General features: G+C 42.9%; 1 protein-coding gene across 5 annotated transcripts in view; it reads left to right on the plus strand.

The window, feature by feature from the left end:
- Positions 1–26,034, plus strand: part of MGAT4C (MGAT4 family member C) — a 323,744-nt gene that overhangs the window by 204,789 nt on the left and 92,921 nt on the right. For 2 of the 5 annotated variants that reach the window (XM_081211248.1, XM_081211246.1), the window contains exon 2: positions 16,118–16,179. The exons of the other annotated variants lie outside the window; for them this stretch is intronic. The gene's annotated coding sequence lies outside the window, so the exon portion shown is untranslated. The remainder of the gene's footprint in view (positions 1–16,117; positions 16,180–26,034) is intronic. 5 annotated transcript variants of the gene reach the window in all.

A 26,034-nucleotide genomic window follows, 5' to 3' on the forward strand; every position in this document is an offset into this window, starting at 1 on the left:
CCCCACTACTCTGGAAATCCTAGTAAGAAAGCCTAGAAGCTGCTACTATACAAACCATATGAAGTAGCCTTTGGCCATCAAGCCAGCTCACAGCTCTCCTGTCAATCAAGAACTCAGGCAGAATGTTTCTCTAAGCTTTGCTACCTGAGATTCTTTAGCTGGACATGTCAAAGATTGGAACTGGGACCATGTGCAAGAAAAGTTTATGTGCTACCACTGGGAGATGAGTCTGGCCTGCATGAGAAATTAATGGGTAGAGCTTTGAGGTTTTCAATCTTCTCTAGGTTCCTGCGGAATTGAATATTCATTTAATCATAATAGATCTCCCCTTAAGGTTGTTCATTCTGCGAAACCAACCTTTGGACTAATAAGGATCATCACCTCTTTCTCTTTCATCTGCAAAATGCATGTGGATAATGAATTTAGAATAGAAATATTGGCTACATGAATTGTTAGGTTTTACTGCACCTGTGGCTGAAGTTCTAAGGAGCCTTTCACTGGCCAGAAAATTGTAATAAAATTTCTGAAGCATAAAAACAAAGTGAAACTTCTAAGCTGGAATATCACCCCCCCCCCACTGACTTTTAAGTTATTAGTCTAGGAAAAACTGCGCTGAATGCCCCCACCCCCACAAATAAAAAGCTGGTGTTTTATTCCAGATATATTCTGTTACAAGTTCTTGGTGCGCTAGTAGTGCGTTTGTGGTGGATTTATCCTGCTTTAGTTTGTTCCGTGATGCTTCCACAATTCTACCCATGATTGTTGTCCAGAGGGGCTAAAGTGCAACAAAAGAGGGCCAAAAATAAACCAGAATGTTTGTAATATAAAAAGTTATGGGTAAGCTCATCAGAAAGTGAGGGGATTTGCACTGATGGGAAATGGACCTGGGATAACTCAGTGGATGGAGCATGAGATTCTTAATTTCAGGGTCATGGTTTCGAGTCCCACATTGGGCAAATGATCCTTCAGGGAGTTGGATGAGGGGACCCTTATATTCCCTTGCAACTCTACAAAGCCATTTCCCATTCCCAGGGAGATGTCATTGCGGGCTGGGAGCAAGCCCTCCCCACCTGCGCAGGGCGGGATTGCCCCTGTGCCATTGAAGAAGGAGAAGAAGAGGAGGAGGAGGAGGAGTTTGTATTTGATATCCAGCTTTATCACTACCCTAAGAAGTCTCAAAGTGGCTAACAATCTCCTTTCCCTTCCTCCCCCACAACAAACACTCTGTGAAGTGAGTGGGGCTGACAGACTTCAGCAGCTGCATGTGGAGGAGCGGGGACGCGAACCCGGTTCACCAGATTACGAGTCCACTGCTCTTAACAACTACACCACACTGAATGGTCCTCAGCCACGCCACCCTTAGGCCGTCCAATTTGGATGGTCCGGGGGTGTGGTGCGGGCTATTTAAACTGCCCATGGCCGAGGACTCGCCCCTGTTTTTCTCCCTGCTTGGCCAGTTCTCCTGCCCCTCCCTTAGGTTAGGCTCCTTTATTTCTTGACCTTGTTATGGACCTTGGCTGGTCGCCTTGGTTGTCCAAAGGGCATGGTAGGAATTTTTCCACTTGGCAAATTGGCACTGGCCATTTGGTTTTTCGCCTACCTTGTAGCAAATTGTCACAACTTTGTAAGGTTTGGCTGTTAGGCATTGGAGTATTAGGTTGAAGGTGAGGGGAGGTAGTGGCCATCACCTACCCCTCCTAATTCAAGGGTATTCTGTTAAAGGACTCTGGGGGTCGTGGTCTCCATCCAAAGCCCCAGACGGAGGGCTAGGGCCATGGCACAACCCCTAGTGATGACCCTGGGGGAGTGCCTAGTTGATGTGCATCAACAGGGCTCCCCCTACTGGTGGTTAACCCTTCCAAGACTCCTGCAGACGGGCAGGAGTCAGATATAGTCATGTGGTTTCCAATGCCTAAGCCAATACCACTCACATTCCATAACCAGTAAAGTTGTGGCCTTTTTTGCCCATTAACCAAGAATACTGTTTCATGTGTCTTTATTCCACTTCCCAGGAGGGTTTGGGACCTTGGCTTGCAATGCTATTATTCTATGAAGCAGTGTGACCTCCCCTAAACCTCTGCAGGCACAAACAGCACTGAAAGTGGGATTCCATGTCACTGCCCCAATAGCCTCATGAGCACAAATAACCATGAATGAAAGGATATAGTGTCTGTAAGTGTGTGTCCACGTCCTGAAACAGATATTACACTGCTTTATATGTAGGCTTATACTCTGTTTAGCGCCCAAAATCATCTGATATAGTTGTATTATTAAGAGGGTTCATATCACAGCAACAACTGCTTCAGAAAGCATGATAATATGTTGGTATCAAATGTGCATTAGGGATGCACAGACCAGTCTAAGTCTCTCCCATATCTGTTTTGCTGGTATTCAGACATAGATCTATTCCATTCTACGTCTTGCAGACTCTCTGAAAAAGCTGCAAGTAAATTATACACATTTTGTGCACACTCTTTCCCTAGAACACAAACAATTAAATTCATTTCAAAGCTTTTCAATGCGTTTCCCAAAATATGCATTATATGGACTTTTTAAAATGGTTTTTTTTTAGAACAGCATTTACAACAAAAACAGCACCACAGAATTCAGATAAATGTGCAATGCAATTGATAGTTTTGTTCTAATTCTCAAGCAAGTCTAGGAAAATTGAATTTTTTGGTCTACTGAGAAAAGTCCAGTGAGAAAAGTAGATGGGTTTCCTTCCCCATTCTTAGTATATATGCTGAGACAAGCAATCAGTTTACAATATTATACCAACTCTGAAGGTAAGAAGGTATAGGATTGCTGTATGAGGTGCCATGGTCCCAAAGAGAGATTTGCAACAACAACCATAAAATTGGCTGTAATAGAATCAAAGAATTGTAGAGTTGGAAGGGACGCCAAGGGCCATCTAGTCCAACCTTCTGCAATGCAAGCATCTCAGCTAAAGCATCCATCCCACCTATGCTTAAAAACCTCCATGGAAGGAGAGTCCACAACCTCCCAAGGGAGACCATTCCTCTGTCAAATAGCTCATACTGCCAGAAAGGTCTTCCTGATGTTTAGTTGGAATCAGCTTTCTCGTAATTTGAAGCCATTGGTTTGAATCCTACCCTCCAGAGGAAGAGAAAACAAGCTTGTTCCCTCTTCCATGTGACAGCCCTTAAGATATTTGAAGGTGGCTATCATATCTCCTCTCAGTCTCCTCTTTTCCAGGCTAAACATACTCAGCTCCTTCAACCATTCCTCACAAGGCCTGGTTTCCTAACCCTTGATCATCTTTGTTGCCCTCCTTTGCACTTTGTATATAGTGGTATTGAGAACATAAGCAATATCAAACTTCTCAAAGTGCTGTTTATGGGTTTTGGGTTTTTTTATTCCCACCCCTTCTGTACTAAAGGATAAAAATCTATTACATGAAATGCCATTGCAGCACAGTGTGATAGTATACCACTTGTATTTACTGTGTCACTTCTAATTTAATTGGATTTGACAGAAGGGTAGAAGATGTTTATTATAGCCTGCTTTCACATTTTGAGTTTGAATTTCTGCATTAATGGATTCGTCGGAAGCAGCCTCTTTTGCTCCACATGGAGGGATTGATCAGGCCTTCTCTATGGATTCCTCCTGATGGTGACCTTAGCCAGGAAAAGCAGCCTTAGCAGCCTGGTGACAGCAAAGGGCTCAGTTCCATTGCTGGTCAGACATATAGGAGAGCATGTTGCTATAGCCTGATTGATCTGTCAATTTAGATCAGTAATGCTAGATACTAGAACGGCAAGGCTATCAGGAAATCTCTAGTAAATTAGAAAGATAACCTCCAGCCACCAATTTATCTTGGTATCTAGCACAAATAGCTAGTGCTAGTTCAGCTATTATCAAGGGTGGGGAAGAGATGGTACACAGTCCCCAGAGTCATCTCTGTCCAGGCAGAGTCACTTTTCAGTAATACATAAATTGAATGCCTTTTTATTTTCTGAAAGACAAAGTTTATAGACCTCTTCGAAGGTAAGAGCAGGCATTTCTTCCCCAGCAGTCAGGCAAGCTTCACCAGCACTAAAGGAACATACCTTTTATTGACTCACAGCAATCTGAAATTTATTTTCATCATGAAGTCTTGGGCATTCAGGAATATTGAAGGAGCAGCACAGTTGTCTCCCAATACTTCTATAGTTAAATGCAGTTGACTTCTAAATGAAGATTACCAACTCCCTCCTCCCCTGCTATGTCTCTTCCCATTCGTTGAGCAAATTGAATTGTATTTGGGTTTCTTTCTCTTAACGACAATGGAGGATGATGTTCTCCAGATCTTGCAAGGGTTTATTGACAGAAACTTGGGATGGGAAGTAACAGGTCCAGAGGGTGGATGTGGTCCACCAGTCCTCTCTGTCAAGCCTGCAAGACTATCCCCAGGCCACCTGCCTCCCCTGGATTGATTCACACCCTTGGAGAAATATGTGTGTGTGTGAGAGAGAAGTGTGTGCTCAGAATTTTGCATGGATAGAATGCAGCCTACTGCACAAGTGTAAGACACTCTAATTGCCCTGTCCACTTTTCCCCTCCAGCCCCATCCACATTCATGCAGCCCCTGGAAGGTTACCCACAAAGGAATGTGCTCCTTAGACAAACTGTCATGATCCCTGAATCTAGCATCAATGCAGACACAGAGCTGGAGGTTGCAGGGACACCAGCTAAAGAGCAAGATCAAGTTCAGGACTCTGAGCCAGCTGCTGGAGATCAGGAGAGCACTGTGCCTGAGGCTGTTTGACAGGAACCACAGGAAGAATCTCCTGGACGAGCAGAACCTGTGGGGTCAGATCTTCACAAGTTCCTGGCCTGGAGCTTGTGCATTGCCCTTTGTCCATGGGGAGCACTTACTGCGGTATTGGAAGCTCAGCAAGGGTGTACTCAGGTTGTTGACTGTTATGTACTGAGTTGAATAGGATCCAAAATGCAGCCGTCTGATTGGTCCTAGAACAATGCAGCAGTCTGATTGGTCCACAGGAGCCACCCAATCCAGCTCTAGGTGGAAGTGAATCCACAACCTGATTGGCCTACAGGAGAATCCCGGAATCAGCCAATCACGTGCAGCCCATTCCATTGTGTAAATAATGTATATAACGCAGATATTGTGGGGGAACTTCCATTCCTCCTCACCACTATGAGCTGAATAAAGAGCATGAAATCCACTGTCAATTCTGAGTATATTTCATTGACCCAACAAGGATCCAGGTGAGACTTAACAGGCTTATAGCTCACTGCCAGCTCCTCTTCTTCCTGTTTTTCTGCTACAATGATCTTACCCCTTCTCCCACGCACAGTCTTCATTTTGATGAACCTTCTGAGGATAAAGCCTTCTTTCAGTCAAAAGGGTCTCCTTCACAGGCTCTGGGTTTCCCACCATGTCCACTGCCACCTTTACCCTTGAGGTCCAGGGGACAAAAGGAAAGATCAGCTGTCAAGGGTTAGTGGGTGCCCGAGGGCAGCTATGCTTGAGATGAGGCATGTCAGGCTGCCTTGGGATTGTTGTGGGATCTTCCAGCTTCTCAGAAGTGGAATTAAATTATATATTGGGGGGGTGAACTTAAACTGGAACTCATCCCTTTAAAAAACTCCCCTGCCACAGAGATGTCTCATTAAGCATGTGATTTGCCATTGTGTGTTTGGCTTTTATTCCCTAAGTAATAGCTGGAGGAGTATTCCACATTGGGATCATGGCATCATGGCAGAGGGGAGGAGTAGGGACTTAAGAGTCCCAATTTGGCCTGAGCCTCCCTTTCTGCAGCCACTTTGTCTCCTTGGGGTGCAGCTGTCATCGATGAAATTAGCCATTCTGGAGGAACTGGTCCAAACTGAGACCATGATGAGGCAGAGGGTTAAATTCCTCCCCAGTCCAAACCACAGACCAAATTTAAGTTTGTCCTTTTAGCTCTGGAACACAGGTAAAGTTCTTTATAATGTCTAGCACACTGTTAAATATCAGTAGGACACCTCTAACAGTTGATGACAGGTTACTAGATTTTATATTTCACTCCTTGTTACTTTTCTAGCAAAACGTTCCGCTTTTAGATTTGGATTCAGGTAGGATTTGATACTATGAATTTTACCATACTTCGGATTTCACAGTGTTTTAGGTGTGTTATCCTCCCACATCCCTCTCCACTGCTAACTTTCTCAGCTGGATTCCAGTATCACATTGCTTTGGGGTGGGTGGGGGAATAAAAGGTATAAAGTGCGTGATGAAATAGTTTTAGACAATTTGCTCTATCCCCTTGTTTTTGTAGTGCACATTATATAATGTATATCTTATACATTGCTAGAGTATGGATTTCTTTAATACAACTATTATGCAGTGAATGCAAACATCTGGTTTATGGTACCCTTTTCAGCAAGGATTTGTAGGACTGGGCAGTTTTTCTATTGCTCTCTTTTGTTCTGTTTGCATTTTGCATGTTACACAAGTGACAGTCAATTTGTATCCTTAGTTGATAAAACTTGGGAGGCCATATTGCAGCCTGCGCCCTGAGACATCCCCCTCTCTGTTTAGTAGCCTTGGTGTATCCATCCCACATTCTCTGTTTAGAATCGCCACGACCCACCACACAGAGGCAAATAATGCACCCACACACTATACAAGCAGGGATGAGTGGAATTAGATGGTTTCACTTTGTGGAGTTTGAGCAGAGAGGAAAATAGAATCCTGCTGCCCTGCCCAAACTCCAGAGTGGCTTATAGAATATGGAATCTGGTCTCTGTCATTGACTCAGCATCTATGCAGGAGCATTTTCCTGAACACTTGCTGGATGCGAAGGTTCTAGCACTACACCAGGCATGAAGAACAATTTTCAGCCCAAGGGCTACATTTTCTAACATGAAAATAGTGAGTGGGGCCAGAGACAAAAAGTGGGTGGGGCAAAGCGTGTTCTCATTAAAAGAGGGCACGTGTTGCGGAAGGGGCCAAGCAAGACACCCCGTAGTTGCCAGGCAGGATTGGATAAAGGGGCCTGGGAAGGATTGGTTGTCAGTGTTGCTGGGGTAAATTTGATGTTGCCAATTTGGGGGTGGGAACAGAGATTATTTAAACTGTGCTCACAGCGATCTGCTTTCTCTTTCGCTGTGGGCACCGGATCACCTGCCCTTGTTTGGGCTTGTGCTTTGACCTTGCTATGCCTGTCATGGGGTCATCTGCTTTGGGGCAGGGGCCCGGTAGGAATTTTGCCATCTGGCTGATTAGTGGGTGCCATTTGGACTTTTGCCTACTGCGTAGCAAATCGTCACAACTTGTAAGGTTGGCAGTTAGGCATTGGTTTAGATTGGTTGGAGAAGGGGTATGGATTGGCTGTGCCTGCCCCTCTAATGCTGCTGCTGCAAGGGAATTCTATTAAAGGAATTCAGGGGCTTACCATCCTTTCGTCCAAACCCCTGGTATCGGGTTTGGGCCACGTAAGCCCCTGGAGCATGCGGGGAGAAGTTGAGGGTCTGTGTCGCAGCTCCAGTTATCCCCGATCTTGTTTCCCCACACTGGCTTTCGCTGGAAACCGGGAGTCAGTTCTGTCCCCAAGGCGGGAGGGGGGGGCGGATAGTCATAACCAATGCCTAAGCAACCACTCACATCTTGTATGTTTAATAAAGTTGTGGCCAAAAATTATGCCAAAAACCTAAACCAAAATTATGTGTGATGTGTGAGTTATTGGGGCAGGGGTGTCTTGGGGGACCTCAGCACGCAATGGATGTGACTGCATAGTAGGTTACATTTTAGCCAAACTAAAGTCAGAAATCTATGCAGTTCAAAGGACTTGACAAGGACATGAAAAGAGGCAAGTGTAGGGTATGGACTAGAAAGAAGGGGAGTGGTTCTGTGGCCATGACAGAGGAGCCCAGAGTGCTTCATTTGACCCCTGAGCCTGAGCTTCCCTACCCCTACATTAGACCTTACATACTGGTGGCCATGCTGCAATAGAGTGAGAGGACCATAGTTTACCATCCCTTCACTGTGCACACATTTTCCCTCCTGTAATGCAGAGAGCACTCCATGACCCAGGATGAGGTCTCTGATCCAACCAGATGGGAAGGTTACTGGTGCAGCCCAGGTGGCTGCAATAGATTTCCCCCTTCCATCTTGAAGGTTAACTGCAAGCAGGTGACAATACTAAGGTTGTAGGAGTAGGAGAAGCAGTAGGTCAAGGAAGCTCTTGGTGGTTTCCTCACCACCACAGCTATTTCATGGACCTCAGTATATACCCAACTATGCCAACCTCTGTAGCTATCCCTAACTGGAAATGTGGAGGGTTTTCCATTTCCACTTGGGTATGATGCCTGCCTGTAAAAAAACCTTTTACAATCGCTATCTTGTTAGGCTTCAGAAGCAGCACGTTACTAGGAGTAAACAAGATGTGAGTCCACCTTTATTCAGCTTAGTCCTGCCCACACTTGGGCTCCAAATAAAGATTTCTATAAAATAATGATTCCATTCAACTAAATTACGCAGAGCGCATTGAGTGACCTTTTCCAATTTCCAATTACAAACCTGTCCATTTCTAGAGTGTTTTCATTTACTTTTCCTATCCTTAGCTTCTCTTTGTCAATCAATTAAAAGACCTGTTCCTTTGCTTCAGGCTATAAATTAACTGTAATGTTTACCAGGTTTCATTCAGACCTTGTGCGTTCCTTTGCTCATGGTAAATTGTACATTCAGACTCAAGTTTTCCTGCCATGCCAAACTTAGATTATTATTTTTTAAAGGAAAAAAATACACGCCCTGCTCCCTCTTTTTGTCTCACTCAAAGTAATGAAATCCAAATCAGCAGCTATATCTACAATACTGTCAAGCTGTGTTTGAGCCATGCCACAGATGAATGCTTGCTAGTCTCACTACAAGGTGAACTAATATTTGGAGTTCCCTCAGAATCTGCTGTTAGTCCATCTCATCAAGTGTCATCTATTTCAAGGGGGAACTCTGCAGCAGAACGGCTCCTCCAGCCTTCCAGCATTAGGTTGTCTTATTTTTTTTTTATTGTTGGATAGAACCTATGATTACTGTCTGAGAAAATGTCATCCTTTCTGCTGTGAATCAGCACAGAAATGGTGTGGCACCTGAAAGGTCCTACTTATTGATGACTGGGAGAACTGAAAGGGACAAGCTGAGGTTCAGGGGAATCTTTTATCATCTCCAAGAGCAGCACACATGAATACAATGCATTGCGTGGACAGGCAGAGTCCCCAGATCCTGAGCGGTTTCCCCCCCCCCCGTCATGTGAAATAACGACTCATGACAACGTGCTATGGGATTAAATTGGCCACAACTTTATTAAATTTCAAATGTGGGTAGACCTTGGCTCAGGCATTGGGCGTTCTCCCTCCCCAGTCCCCAGCCGGGGACCTAGGGAGCATCAGAGTTATCCAGTGTGTGTGTGTGGGGGGGATGGGCCGGCTCTGGAGAACATATGTTCAAGCAGAGATAGCTGCCCCCGTTACGCCGCCGCCGCAGGGGAGAGCAATGACGACCTTTCGGCGTACGGCCAAAGCCTCCCTTCAGAAACCCCTTTAACGGGGAACGCTGATATCGCCGCCACAAAGAGGAAGATGGACTAAAGGATTCCGCCCAAGGCCTGATACCGCCAAAGTTGTGACGTTTTGCTACGGGAAAGGCGAAACCTGCCAATGCAGGGAAATTCCTTTCCGGCCCTTTAACAGCGACCTTACCGTAGCAGCGCCCGCATACCTGTGAAGAAAAGTTAACCTGCAAAACCTGTGAAGAAAAGTTAACCTGCAAATAAGACATTAACTGAGGGTGGGTAGGGTGGGAGAAGCTCTGGAGCCAAGTGAGGATTCCCAGGTAAGATCCTCCCTCTATTTTATGGGCAGGTAATCTCTCCCCTACCTGGCCTGGTCTCCATGGCAACGCTTCCCCCAGGTGGGATTGGACAACTGACTGAGGTAGGTGGAGACCTTCAGGTACCCCATCTGAGGGAAGGCAAACCAAGCCTATGCTGTTGGAGCCGCTCCAGATCTAGGGGCTGCGTGCGTCCATGCAAAGGGCGCCCCCCGTTTTAAGTGTGGAGCGGTCATAACCAAAGATCTACATTTCAAAACACAATGAAAATGGGACAATGGATGACATCCAGCATTAGGCATACACAGAGTAGAGCCGTTGAGTCTGCCCTGAGTGAGATTTAGTTGGATATCACCCACTATCTTGCCCACACATTGTAACTCTGTTTAATGTACCATGCATTCCCTGGGGAGACAAATAAGCTGAACTTCAGATCAAACATAAAATAAGAAAAGATATCTGGAAGTTTCTAGGGTGGTGGCAACCTACCTGAATGTGACTTCAGGATGTGTGCATAAATCAGAATGTATGCAATTTTTGCACTGTCCAAAAAAGGGACTATATATTTTTACTGTGATGAAATGCAGCCACATAGGTAATTCAAATATTTATTAGTGGAAAGTCGTGCATGCTTCTCCCTAATTTGGGTGCAGTGTTGAAACACAAACAGGAGGTGGTGATTGTTGCATCCTGCAGTGTTTCAAGCCACCCTGAATTTAATGTATAGCAGTAGAACATTTTTGAGAGGGGCAATATTAAATGGATTGCAAATAGCATAGCTTTGCTCAGAGCAATGAGAATACTGCCAAAGGGGGGTGGAGATAAACATTCAGTGTGAACAAAAATATTGTAAAGTCTATGCTTGTATCTCCAGAACACTTCTGACCTCACCAGGTATCTTGTAGCAACCCATTTGGTGGTGGTGGGGAGATCATTCTGTGTCTAATTTGTTAATTGCTGAATCGGAAATGATCAATTCACATCTCACAATTGTAAAAATGCACCTTCACTTGTGATCAGAAAGGTTTAAATAAATGTTTCAGTGGTATAAAGGTTTAAAGGGAAGAATGAAGTTTCAGGCTGTAGGCAAAGGGAGTATAGTGGTGAACCCGAATCTACAGACTGGAATTAATTGTCCTTTAAAGAAGTAATAAATGAGAATTGATGAAACAACAGTATGGGAATGAACATAATGGAGCGTTGACATGTTGGTGCATCTGTTTTCCCAATCTAAAGAAGGATGTCTGCATTGATTTAGCAGATCTTCCTTGGTTTACGTAAGTGCAAGTCTGATGTTTAATTCAGAAGGAAGAATGCTAATTTGTGCAAATTTTGTCACTGTGTACTGTTTGCTTGGTTTTTAAAAACACACAGACACACACATCAACAAGAGCCAATTAAGTATTCCCTGGGAGGAAAATAATTACATGTTTTTCTTCATTTAAAAATAAACTGTAGCTTACGCCTGCATTTTGGTATGTACTGTAGTTCTCAAACAAAGGAATTTCAACAAATGAAGCATTATTTTCTGAGTGTCAGCACTTTGACACTTGCCCTACCTAGTTTGCTTTCCAAATTCATCCCCAGTTCTGCTAATATAATGACTACTTTGCACTTCTACATTCTTTGCCTTACAATGTTTCTTTGAGATCTGGTTCTGGTTGGAGTTAGAGATGGAAAAATGCCTTCTCTGCTAATGATTAATTACATCTTGATTTGCTACCTGCATTTTCCTGGCTATCTTTCTTCTGGTATCAAAGTGAACTGAAATTTCAACCATTTCTCTGGACAAAGCCTAATTATCTATAATGCAATTACCATGCTGCATCCTCACCACCTCCATTGTAAGAGCATTAGACCCAGCCAGAGAACTGTAAGCCCAAGCCTAAAAACAAAATCTATTATTATGTTTTGCTCTGAATACCAGCTCTGGATGAATAAGAGATGACTCCAGAAGCATTTTAAGCAAATGATAGGTCCCAAAAGGTATAATTTCATCTGCTCTGTGTCCAGCATTTTGAATAGGATTCTTCTTTATTATTACCATAGCAATTGGATTGATTTTATGATTTGAGACTTCACTATTTAATATTCTGTATCAGGAAAAGCAAAGATTTTTAAAGGAACAATTGCACATCTCCAGTCTTGATGTTTTATGCCTTTGTTCTCTCCAATGCAATCTTTTATTGCAAAGCTGCCTTTCCCTCCTGTTCATTTGATCTTATTCTGACACTTTTTTTTATGAGTGGGTAGCCACTGGACACTTGCTATTACCACAGTTGTGAAGTGTTGACTCTCAGGTTTGAAATGAATGCATTAACTCCTGTTGCAAGCTCATTTCTCTCTCTTTCTCTTTGAATCTTTTGTGACATCTCTGTGACAAACAGTAACATGCTCTGCTATTGTGAGGGCAGAGTGAAGCAACACAGTGGGAAGCTTGGAAAAATATTGTGGAATTAATTTTTCTTTCTAAAGACCTTTTAACTGGCACTCTGCACCCAGAATCCATAAGTACATATGAATCAGTTTCCGTTCCATGACCCATTAGTATGGCCTCGGTTCTGTGTTTTATGGATTATATTTTTTTAAAAGTATGAAAGATCACCTTTAAATTGTACACATTTTGTTTTTATTTTATTAAGTTATAAATTTCCTTTAACATTCATCTCAATGTATATGATTTTTTCTTAAGAAAGTACAGCCATATCTTGGTTGCCGACCGCCTTGGAACTCGTACGTTTCGGCTCCCAATAGATCGAAAACCGGAAGTGAGTGTTCCAGTTTTCGAATGATTTTCGGAAGCTGAATGTCCAGCATGGCGTCTGCGGCTTCTGATTGGCTGCAGGACACTTCTGCAGCCAATCGGAAGCTGAGTCTTCATTTTTGAACAGTTCTGGAAGTTGAACGGACTCCCAGAAAGCATTCTGTTCAAGAACTAAGGTACGACTGTACAGAAAACAACTAAAGACAGGTTTAAACCAAAGGAAAATATCTTTTCATCCAATTGGAAAAGATTGTTGAATCAAAAATGTTTTCTCTTGTTTCTGGAAAGTACAAAGTGTAGACACCTGTTGTATCTTGATGGAGATACTTTTCCATAGAAACAGGGGTGCAACCCTGGAAGCCCAGGCCTGAGTTTCTGTGGCTTCTGATATTTTGGAGAGCTGAAACTTACCTGAAAACACAGGTTTCCCTTATATTCCTACTGGGAATATAAGGGATAAAACAGACTCACTGTATCCATTTAACATGCATTCTTCTCCCTTAAATACATGTTCCTGTATGCTTTGCAGTGTATTTCCACCTAAAATGTACATTTTTGAGCTGAACACAAAACTAAATAGAGCTGGCTGGATTAGGCCAATTACCCATCTTGTCCCCCTTGCTGGCAGATGGCATGATCCCTGCTCCCACAATCCCAATCTTTCTTGGAAATTTACACACTTCCTCCCTCCATTCCCACTCCATTCTTACCAGGGAGAACCGCTACAGCTATCATTCTGAAATATGGCAGGCTTCGTACGCTTAGAAGGGGCAGCCATGCCTGTAAACTGAATCTAATGCTGGCAGAAAATAAAGATGCTTTAAAACAAATTGATTTTAAAGGCATCCCTGCATGAAAACACCTGTATGTCTCCGCCTACAATTTGGCAGCTTGGATCCACTCTGGATGGGCATGTGTGCCTGTAAATGCCATCTACTTTGAAAAAGGGGAAACAACATTTTTAGATTCCCCATTATAGTGAATGGGGGGGGGCAAAGCTTTGCTTTAAACGTATCTAATTCAGTCCCAAATAATGAACTGAATTGGAGAGACACATACTCCTAGTCAAGATACATTCATTATTATGATTTTCCCTGTGCTTTCAGTTCGTTAGCAATTTCCTATTTAGACACAGTGGTGAGAGTTTCTGCATTGCTTTTGGATCTGATTTGTTTGCAGTTTCATCCCGTGCTATAAAAAGAAGAACTGGTGCCTTTTTATTCATTGAAAAGTTTCACATATGCTTGGCCTTTTTCAGTGGCAGGCCATGGGGAGATAATGTATTCTCTTCTAAGAGCATTTTAAACACATTGGCTCACAATTTATTTTGTCCTCTGACACCAAGACATCGCAACACATCCCATTTTCACTTCTGCTTTTCTTTCCCCAGAAAGCTCTCTCTGTGCTTGAGTGAGCTGCGTAAACTTCATTCCCCCAAATGGCTGGAATTTGCAATCTCTTCACATCATCATGCTGTTAAATGATTTCAATACGCATTCTTACTGGGACATCCAACTTCCTATGCCTGGATGCAATGGAGAAATACAGCCATACATCTAGTTAAATAGAAATCTATGCTTAAGCCTTTGAAACAGATACACATAAATGCTTGAGGACATTACCAACTTTAATTGTACATGTGGTATGTGACAGCCTGCTATTTCGCAGCTCCGAGAGAGACGTTTTTGTACTCTAGACATGACAAAATCCTGCCTGGCTCTATAGCTTATTTTCCACCTCTTGAATATTTGACAATTTATCACTGCTTATTTCCATTCAAGAGATGCCTTTTTTTTTACCACTGAGGCAAAACCAGGATATTAATTGGGATTTTTATTTTTGCCGCATGTAGATGTCTACTCTAAATAAGGGGAGGGGCTGGTGCTGGGAGGAGAATATAGGTCAACATCTTTGGTGAAAACGCTGAGGCCATGAGGGGGAGAGAAATAAAATGAATTTGATGTAGGGAATTAGAAACGGCCAGTCATAGTTTGGCTTCTGACATTTTGCTACATGTGGATTGAAAAACAAAAAAGTGGGCATACATAGCTATTCTAAAAATAAGATAAATACTCTTTAAAAGACAATACTCTAAGGACGATGGGGAAAGTCGATTTAGATCATCTGTACATGAGCTGTGTGAATAAGCAGCACATTCTGACTTGACTGAGCAAATATAGAATGCTTCTGGATGCTGCCACCATGTGGTTGTTCCATGCTGGGAAATGACTTTATGCGGGTGGCGCTGTGGGTTAAACCAGAGAGCCTAGGGCTTGCCGATCAGAAGGTCGGCGGTTCGAATCTCTGCGACGGGGTGAGCTCCCGTTGCTCGGTCCCTGCTCCTGCCAACCTAGCAGTTCGAAAGCACGTCAAAGTGCAAGTAGATAAATAGCTACTGCTCCAGCGGGAAGGTAAACGGCATTTCCGTGCGCTGCTCTGGTTCGCCAGAAGCGGCTTAGTCATGCTGGCCACATGACCAGGAAGCTGTATGCCGGCTCCCTCAGCCAATAAAGCGAGATGAGCGCCGCAACCCCAGAGTCGTCCTCACAAAGCAGTAGCAAATCTATCTGCAATGAAGGTTGGTCCATTAGGACCACCTTCAGCCACTTCCACCTACCTGCCTGCCTTCTTCCTCACAGCCAGTCCTGGGAGCGGCATTGCCTGTCAGTTTCCTTCTCCTTAGTCTCATTGCTGCCCCTTATAGAACTCAACAGGGAGGCAGATGGGGACAAAACTAGAATTTAGTTGGCTCTGCTTGTCATTGGCTCTAATTCCACCTACAATTGCATCCCATTCACACCATTCATTTAAAGCATAGTGATATCGCTTTTGCTAGTCATGGTTTCACCTAAAGAATTCTTGGAGCTATAGTTTGTAAAGGGTGCTAAGAGTTGTTAGGTAAAGGTAAAGGGACCCCTGACCATTAGGTCCAGTTGTGATCGACTCTGGGGTTGGGGCGCTCATCTCGCTTTATTGGCGTACAGCTTCCGGGTCATGTGGCCAGCATGACTAAGCCGCTTCTGACGAACCGGAGCAGCGCACGGAAACGCCGTATACTTTCCCGCCGGAGCGGTACCTATTTATCTACTTGGACTCTGACATGCTTTCAAACTGCTAGGTTGGCAGGAGCAGGGACCCAGCAACGGGAGCTCACCCCGTCGCGGGGATTCGAACCACCGACCTTCTGATCAGCAAGCCCTAGGCTCTGTGGTTTAACCCACAGCGCCACCCGCGTCCCCACAGCGCCACCCGTGTCCCTAAGAGTTGTTAAGAGACCCCTATTCCCTTCACAGAGCTAGTTTCCAGAGTGGTTCAACAATCAATCCCGCTTCCCAGGGAGCAGTTTAGGATTTTTGCCTTTTTAATAAAAACCTGCAAGCCTTAGGTTTTCAACTGTCCAAGAATTGTGAGTATTGAAGTTTGGTGAGTGTGTTAACATGGCTGCTCGCAGTGTGCACAGATGCAAATGTCTGCAGGTGTAACCCAACAGAATTGAGTTAGTCATTCAATTTATTTTACAGGATTGGTTCCAGAATCAATTGCACACTGGCCAATGACCATGTTTCGAAAAAAATAAGCACAGGTAGGTTTCCTCCTGCAAGCTATGCACATCATATGTGAGTGTTGGTCTTGACATTTCACAGCCTAAAATAGGAAATGCTTGCATTTTTGATATTTGATGGCCTGGTTATTATGTATGAACAGATGTTCCATAGGAAGAGTCCATCTAGTCTTCATTCAAATTCTAATCATAGGCTGTGTATACACTATATATTTAAAACATCCCTCAATAATCTTGAGCACTGTAGTTTACTCATCAAAAATCTACAGTTCCCAGCACCCACAACAGTTCCCACGATTCTTTGGAGGGCATGAATGTGCCTTAAATACATGATGTGTATGCAGCCTTACTTTTTTTTTGTTAATCCAGAAACATAATAGCAGATTATGAGTTGTCTTTGTGTGTTCCTGAAAAGATATAACAAGAGTATTATTACTTTATATATACTTCCATATTCATAGCCTAGCATGCTCCTAGCAAATACAAACTATTTAATTAGGTTCCCCCCCCTTTCCTTTAGCAAATATTAAGCTACTTCTTCAGGCATTTGATAATATATGAGGATTTGTCAGTCACTTTAGATCACTCGCATGCAATGAGCAGTCTTTTTCCTCCAGCAGCTCAGCTTCCTATGGGTGCCTTCAGCAATGCTTAGACATTTCAAATGTGGTGGCAAACTGCATTTCACATTACTGTGAAAAGCTTCTTATGAAATGCATGAAATCAGCAAAATAAACTGGGCTCTGGTGGTTTTTGGTTAACTTAACCGAACTTAACTTAAGGTGGTATTGGGTGCATAGTGATTTCTTTCTCTCTCATTCACCCCGTTCAGTTATTTTGGTCCATCCTAGATGACAATGTGCACTCTAGTTATAGCCCCAGTGTATACACAATAAATGCATCATGGGGACTTTGCACATAATTGATAGATGCAGAAAGGGACCCCCAACAGGGAGGGAATCTTGAAGGGAGCATTTAACAGACATTTAGAATCTTTTTATTACTGCAGGTGGATGTTGCCGTATTACTTGGAATACTTGTGGTAGTGACTCCATTTTGAATTATAACATCTGTGTTAACATCAAATATTAACTCTGTGCATTAAGAATAGTACTTGGACACTTTTAATTCTCAGAGGTTGCAATTGTACAGTCAAAATAACAACAACAGCTGCAGCAACAACAGCAGCAGCAGCAGCAGCAACAACAACATATTATTTATACCCCACCCATCTGGCTGGGTTTTCCCAGCCACTCTGGACGGCTTCCAACAAAATATTAAAATACAATAGTCCTTCAGATATTAAAAGCTCCCCTAAACAGGGCTGCCTTCAGATGTCTCCTAAATGTCTAGTAGTTGTTTATTTTTTTGACATCTGATGGGAGGTCATTCCACAGGGCGGGCACCAGTACTGAAAAGGCCCTCTGCCTGGTTCCCTGTAACTTCACAGAACCTTTTACTTGCTTTACAGTTTCTAATTTTAAAAAATGCAAACAAAAGGAAAGAAATAGGAATGGTTTGAAATCTGGAATATACTGGAATGGGAAAACCTACCTTGAAAAGTTTGGGGAATAGTGCGAGCAAAGTCAAAGGCAATGCTCCAAATGATCTAAATAGAACTGGAGGCAGGGCACCCAGCAGATTTTTTGAAAGTGTTACAAAAAGCAACATCTTAATACCATAGTTAATTTAAATTGTTTCTAACATCTTCTCATCCACGAAGCTCCCAGTCCCACTCAATAATTTACAAATTGCAATCCGCACTAGTTCTATCTGTCCAATTTCATTTGTGTCTGGTTTGTGATTGCCACTTACTTTCTTCTCCAACCTTTCATCTTTTCACTTTGAAAGTGTCGCTCTCGGCGCTGTGTTTGTTGTTCTAATTCAGTTTTCCAGGAGCAAATGTTGGTACTTAACAAGAGGACAAGTCACACTTTCCCCACAGATTGGCTATATTTCTAAGCCATTTTCAACACTATGAAATCTTAAGAAGATTGAGGAGCAACTGAGAGATAAATACTCATTCCAACATAAATTCAAATGCACATGAAGTTTATTTCATTTTACATATTTATTTCATTTATTTCATTTATTTCCCACCTCTCCAAGGAGCTCGAGGTGGCATACCTAGTTCTCCCTCGGCTGCTTTAATCCCCACAGCAACCCTGTGAGGTAGGTTAGGCTGAGAGGTAGTGACTGGCGCTAGGTCACCCAGTGCGCTTCATAACTACATGGGGATTTGAACCCTAGTGTCCCAGGTACTAGTCCAGGACTCTAACCTCTGAACCACTGTGGCTCCCTTGTTGTCTGGGGTGGGTGAGCATGGAGTAGAGCCACTGTCCTACCATGCAATCAGTAGTGTGTTTGTGCAATTCTTCAGATAAAAATCCTTTAGAGGTTCATCAACAAAACAATATAAAAAGCATAAGAATCTGCAGCAGATATACTTTATCAGATTAAAACTATATAGAACTCAACACACACACACTCACACAACATAACAACAACACAAGCGAAACAAACCAAAACTTGGAATACAGATTATTAGTTTGTTGATGACATTTGGTTTAGTTAAAGTACACCTGCAGATACATCAGTGTTGGATTAGGCCTCTCCACAATGACACATGTGACATAGATGGATGTAGTAACCTAAATAATATTTAGGTGGCACTGTCAAAGATGTTGTAGGAGCTCTTAATTAGCACTACTGCTACAAGGAACTGGGTATGTGAGGAAGCGGTAAATGGCAGCCACCAATTAGTAGTTATCAAGAGGAGATCCTTCAGCATCTGCATTTAAATTTAAATTTAAAAGAGGGGAGCAAGATGCTTCCTACTACAAATGGGAAACCTGCCTCCTGATGAATTCTCCACATACGAAACCCCCCACCCTCCAAAATGGCCCCAGGTTTTTGCCTTGTTTCCCCTGTTCAGTTTGAGCTGGAAGTTTATGCCTGGAAAATTCAAACTCATTACTAATACAGGCACGCTCACTTGAACATTGTCTTGTTTTTTTTAAAAAAATGAAAATGGCAAGGATGACAACAGAAAACCCTTTCATGGAACAATCACCCTGACCACAGGGTATAAAATCATACTCTGCCATAAACTTGGTAGTTGTATTAATGGTTATTTATGCTGTGCTACAAAATATTATGATAGTCAGTAAATTATCAGTCAAACAATAAAAGGAATGTATTTATGTAAAGGGGTTTTTTATTGACACTTTTAAATGCCAAATCGTAGTCCTGATGGAGTGAAATGTTATGCTAATAAAGTAATCGGAAAGGGGGAAGCCCACAAAGTTAAATATTGTGCTAAAACGGACTCTGTAGAATAAATGAAAAATGAGTTTTGCCTGTTGGCAAGGATTCATCCACACCAGGGTGTTTTAGGTTTGAGGGGTTTGGGGCAAAGTGACCTCTACTGACCTCTGGTGACCTCTGTCCTCGACACCTTGGGAATTTCTTGGTGTCAACTATCAGAAGATAATGGAGTCCAGTGGATGTTAAGCCATTGGGGGTCAGGCTCCGTTGCTCTCCTGGCTTCCCAAAACAGTGGGTCAGACACTCCTGCCGCATGTGTCAGGGATTGAACTCAAGAGGGCAAGATGTAGGAGGAATGGTGGAGATCACCTCCCCTCTTCTCCTGGCACTGCAGGAGAAGAGGAATGCAGCATTGAATTACAGTAGGGGTTTCAGGAGTTTGAGGAAGATCACAGCTCAGAAGTAGGCGAACAGAAGAGTTGGGAAGTGTTAGCAGAAAGGGAAGGGGAGACAGAAGCAGAGCAGCCAGCTGACACATCTTCTTCAATAATAATAATAATAATAATAATAATAATAATAATAATAATAATAATAATAATAATTTATTTATATCCTGCCCATCTGGCTGGGTTTCCCCAGCCACTCTGGGTGGCTTCCAACAAAATATTAAAATACAATAGTGTGTCAAACATTAAAAGCTTCCCTAAACAGGGCTGCCTTCAGATGTCTTCTAAAAGTCTGGTAGTTGTTGTTCTCTTTGACATCTGATGGGAGGGCATTCCACAGTATGGGTGCCACCACCGAGAAGGCCCTCTGCCTGGTTCCCTGTAACTTAGCCTCTCACAGTGAGGGAACCACCAGAAGGCCCTTGGCGCTGGACCTCAGAGTCTGGGCAGAATGATGGGGGTGGAGACGCTCCTTCTGGTATACTGGACTCATTGTTCATTAAGAGTGCAGGAACAAAGGATTCAGAGGCAATTGACCACGAGCAGCCACCGTAAAGGGAGGTACTCTTGTTAGGGAGCAGGGAGGAGGAGACCAGTTGGAGTAACAACATTGTCAGGGCTTGATGTATTCTTTTGTCTCTCGCTGTTATGAATGTATAAACTCATTAAAAAGGACTCTAGCTTGCTTTCTGGTTTTCTGCAACCAGGGGAGGAATAGCTTTCCCTGTCTCGACAACATGCTACACAGCACCAAGCTCCCTGCACCTTTCACCTCCCTTCTCCTTCTTGGTAAGTGCCCAAAGCCTGTTGGGCTGGGAAGCATCACAGCAATGGTGCCCCATCCTCACTAGTCACCACTGGTGTAGCCCAATGGTGAGATGACTTATAGAATGAAAGGAACGACACGCACAAACAGTCCTCATCTAACTTAAAAGTAAAGGAAGTGCTGCAACAACAACAACAACCCCATTATAATTTTCTCTCCCCTTTCATAATGTTTGAATGCAATTTTTTCTCTCTCATTAATTGACAGGCAGTAGTTGGGGGGACAGAGAGCAGGAGAATTCTTCAGCACAGTACTAATTTAATGTTGTTGTTTCACCAACATTTGCAGCATTAGCATGCCAGAGATCTGTGGTTCAGGCAGACACCCCACTGGTGTAGTTGCTGGGAGCCAACTTTAAATGAGAATGCTGGCATGTGGTATACTGCATGGGTAGGGTCCCCCCCCTTTTCTCCTCCTCTTCTCGCTTGCCTGGCATCATTTTAAAATTGGGCTTGCGATAGACTTTACATAGTACGCTAGGGATGTGTAATGTTAAACATTAGGGGAGTATAATTGGATGAAAATGTATTAAATTGCTACTGTTTGGAGTTTGCATCACTGAATAGCAACAAACAAAGGCTGAAAATGACGGATTACTAGGAGTAGCTCGCTGTGTTTACCATGAATTCCCAGCTGGACTGTGCAAGCTTTGAAAAGTGAATTGGAGTTGGTGTTGCATGAAGTTTTTATTTATTTAATTACTTTAAAAGAATATTTATTTATTGTTGTTCCACTGCTATCCATTGAATTTCATGGCTGAATCAGAACTTGGACCCAGATCTATTTGGTCGAGGGCCAGCACACAACCAGTTCCATGACACTTTGATGTCGAGTGTTACAACAAAATATTGGTCTTCTTGTTCAGTGTACTGGTGCCTTTACTTAAATCTGCAAAGGAAGGTCTTCTGCATTTTTAAAGATGAAACTGGCACTAAGATGATGGCTGCACCATTCAGAGGTCCAGGTATCATTCAATTCAGCAAAATAATTCAAAGATATACAAGAGTGTGTGTGTGTGTGCACATGCAATCACTAATTTGGGGGGGGGGATGACACAGGTATATATAATGTGATGTGTTCCAACATTCTAGTGCAGTGTTATTCAACCTTGGGTCTCCAGCTGACTTTGTAGAAGACATCTTAAGGCAGCCCTGTTTAGGGAAGTTTTATCATGATGTTTTGTCGTGTTTTTTATCATGATGTTTTATCGTGTTTTTAATATTCTGTTGGGAATCGCCCAGAGTGGCTAGGAAAACCCAGCCAGATGGGCACGGTATAATTATTATTACTACTACTACTACTATTACTACTACTACTACTACTATTGGCCAATGGTGAGGAATGGTGGGAGTTGGGGTCCAAAAACAGCTGGGGGAACCCAGAATGAACAACTAGTGCAAAAATAAGGCTATGGAAAAAAATGTCTTCTGAAAATCTCCCCAAGCTACAAATGAAAGAATGACAAGAAATTAAGAGTGGGGATTTTTATTTAGGCAAAGTACATAACAGCATTCTAAACCACAGAGCCTAGGGCTTTGAATTCCTGCAACGGGGTGAGCTCCCGTTGCTTGGTCCCAGCTCCTGCCAACCTAGCAGTTTGAAAGCACATCAAAGTGCAAGTAAATAAATAGGTATCGCTCTGGCGGGAAGGTAAACGGTATTTCTGTGCACTGCTCTGGTTCGCCAGAAGCAGTTTAGTCATGCTGGCCACATGACCTGGAAGCTTTTCGCCGGCTCCCTCAGCCAGTAAAGCGAGATGAGCGCCACAACCCCAGAGTCGTTCGCAACTGGACCTAACGGTCAGGACTCCCTTTTACCTTTACCTTTACATAACAGCAGCCAGTTTGCACCTAGAAAGCTACACAAGCCAGAATCTTTTGTTAAATCACTCAGCCAGCCATTTAATAATATTCTAGTCATTATTAGCATGAATAGTTCTTCTCTTGGCTACCCCATATGGACTATCAGAGATGCATTTGCCCCTTTTTTGTGTATCAAAGTGTTGCTTTTATTCACTCTCACGCCATGCTTATTAGCATCTACAGGAAATACAATAAAGGTGATTGTCTAGAACAGCAGGTTACTCTTTCACATAGCAAAAAGACAAGTTTCTATCCAGTTCCCTAATCACAATGTATCAAGCACCTTTTTAAAAAAGCAGAAAAACAGTGTGATGAGAGTCAGTTCAGCATAACTAGCAGAACCCAGCAAAAATTATTAAAAATACTTCTAGCTACACTATCATTATGTGGTTTCAAAAGAAATCTTTTTGCTGAGGATTAATTGCTTTCTGTAACGGGTTTCTCTGTTCATCCGCATAATTCTGTTTGTTGCATGTCTGGTCTGTTGTTATGCTAAATAACAGGGTTTTGAAGATATTGAACAAGAAACAGCTTAGTGCATGATAGTTTGGGGACACAAACATTTCTATTGCCCAGATTTATTGCGTAATGAATTTTGAATCCCAGACACATCTGCTGCTTATTATTTATTGTTGCCGTTAAATCATTTGAGAGCATAAGTTACTGGAGGAATTGTTGAAAGTTAGGGCAAGATCCCAGTTCATCGAAATAATTAGGAACATTGCCAAAGTCCACAAGCCTAACTCAGTTTAAATAGTGTTTTCCGTTATATCTATTTGCGTGGAAACTCTCTCATTTAACATTTAAAGGATTGTAAATCATAGGTTTGCCTGACAAACCCTTTGCCAATACCAGTATGAAGTGATATGGTTCATACTTTCACACTTTTCTGAATTTCAGGATGCCTTCACCCCAAAAATGTGTTTATAAATATGTTAAGAACTGCATATTGTGTGACAAAATATATCTTAAAATAAGTATTTTATTGCAAATGTAACACACATTAATGCAGAACTGGAAAGGAATAGACTTAGGAATGAAAAAATGTGAAAGTGACGCAGATGGGAAATAACTTGATCCCTTGTAAAACACTAAGCTACTTGAACTGGAATTCTTGGTAGATTTTTTAAAAGGGACTATATTTATTTTAATCTTTCCCTATCAAAGAAAAACAAGCAAAAAAAGCAACAAGAACTCAAAGCATATGCATTTGGTTACAGCAAACATAAGAGCCAAACAAGTAGTCAACAGAAAATCATAACACGTGCACAAATCAACACTTAGCGAAGCAATCAGGGAACCGCCACAGAAGTAATCATCTAGCCAAGCATAAAGAGAAGAAGGAAAATTAACTCATTCAACCTATAACATCACTCCATGAAGCCACATGAGTTGATGGAGGGAGCCTATTATGCTCTTTGACTGAAACATATTTAATAAAACAAAACCATTTCACATAAAACTTTTTTTCCCCTCCTTGGAGTCTTCCGTTCCCTTAATTGACAAGGGTTCCCCCCCCCCCATTTAGGGCCACCAACCAAATCTGAGAATACAAATTAGGTGCTATTCTGCTAATTTCCCATTTCAGGATACCACTATGCAGGTTGCAATATAGAATCATAGAATCATAGAATCATAGAATCATAGAGTTGGAAGAGACCACAAGGGCCATCGAGTCCAACCCCCTGCCAAGCAGGAAACACCATCAGAGCACTCCTGACATATGGTTGTCAAGCCTCTGCTTAAAGACCTCCAAAGTAGGAGACTCCACCACACTCCTTGGCAGCAAATTCCACTGTCGAACAGCTCTTACTGTCAGGAAGTTCTTCCTAATGTTTAGGTGGAATCTTCTTTCTTGTAGTTTGGATCCATTGCTCCGTGTCCGCTTCTCTGGAGCAGCAGAAAACAACCTTTCTCCCTCCTCTATGTGACATCCTTTTATATATTTGAACATGGCTATCATATCACCCCTTAACCTCCTCTTCTCCAGGCTAAACATGCCCAGCTCCCTTAGCCGTTCCTCATAAGGCATCATTTCCAGGCCTTTGACCATTTTGGTTGCCCTCCTCTGGACACGTTCCAGTTTGTCAGTGTCCTTCTTGAATTGTGGTGCCCAGAACTGGACACAGTACTCCAGGTGAGGTCTGACCAGAGCAGAATACAGTGGCACTATTACTTCCCTTGATCTAGATGCTATACTCCTATTGATGCAGCCCAGAATTGCATTGGCTTTTTTAGCTGCCGCGTCACACTGTTGGCTCATGTCAAGTTTGTGGTCAACCAAGACTCCTAGATCCTTTTCACATGTACTGCTCTCAAGCCAGGTGTCCCCCATCTTGTATTTGTGCCTCTCATTTTTTTTGCCCAAGTGCAATACTTTACATTTCTCCCTGTTAAAATTCATCTTGTTTGTTTTTGCCCAGTTCTCTAATCTGTCAAGGTCGTTTTGAAGTGTGATCCTGTCCTCTGGGGTGTTAGCCACCCCTCCCAGTTTGGTGTCATCTGCAAATTTGATCAGGATGCCCTTGAGTCCATCATCCAAGTCGTTGATAAAGATGTTGAGTAAGACCGGGCCCAAGACAGAACCCTGTGGCACCCCACTAGTCACTCTTCTCCAGGATGAAGAGGAACCATTGATGAGCACTCTTTGGGTTCGGTCAGTCATCCAGTTACAAATCCACTGAGTGGTAGCATAGTCAAGACCACATTTTACCAGTTTCTTTACAAGAATATCATGGGGCACCTTGTCAAATGCCTTGCTGAAATCAAGGTAGGCTACATCCACTGCGTTCCCTTCATCTACCAGGCTTGTAATTCTGTCAAAAAACGAGATCAGGTTAGTCTGACATGACTTATTTTTCAGAAATCCATGCTAACTATTGGTGATCACAGCATTCCTTTCTAGGTGCTCACAGACTGTTTGCTTAATGATCTGCTCCAGAATCTTCCCTGGTATTGATGTCAGACTGACTGGGCGGTAATTATTTGGGTCCTCTCTTTTCCCCTTTTTGAAAATAGGGACAACATTTGCCCTCCTCCAGTCTGCCGGGACTTCGCCTGTTCTCCAGGAATTCTCAAAGATGACTGCCAGTGGTTCTGAGATCACATCTGCCAGTTCTTTTAATACTCTTGGATGCAGTTCATCTGGCCCTGGAGACTTGAATACATCTAAACTGGCCAAGTATTCTTGTACTATCTCCTTAGTTATTTTGGGCTGTGTTTCCTTTGCTGAATCATTTGCTTCAAATTCTTCAGGTCGGGCATTGTTTTCCTTATCGGAGAAGACTGAGGCAAAGAAGGCATTGAGGAGTTCAGCCCTTTCTGTGTCCCCTGTTTGCATTTCACCATCTTCTCCTCTGAGTGACCCCACTGTTTCTTTGCTCTTCCTTTTGCTACGAACATACCCATAGAAGCCTTTTTTGTTGCTTTTAACCTCTCTAGCAAGCCTGAGTTCATTCTGTGCTTTAGCTTTTCT

This window comes from Podarcis bocagei (assembly GCF_964188305.1).
Source record: "Podarcis bocagei genome assembly, chromosome: 10".
Classification (NCBI taxonomy): domain Eukaryota; kingdom Metazoa; phylum Chordata; class Lepidosauria; order Squamata; family Lacertidae; genus Podarcis; species Podarcis bocagei.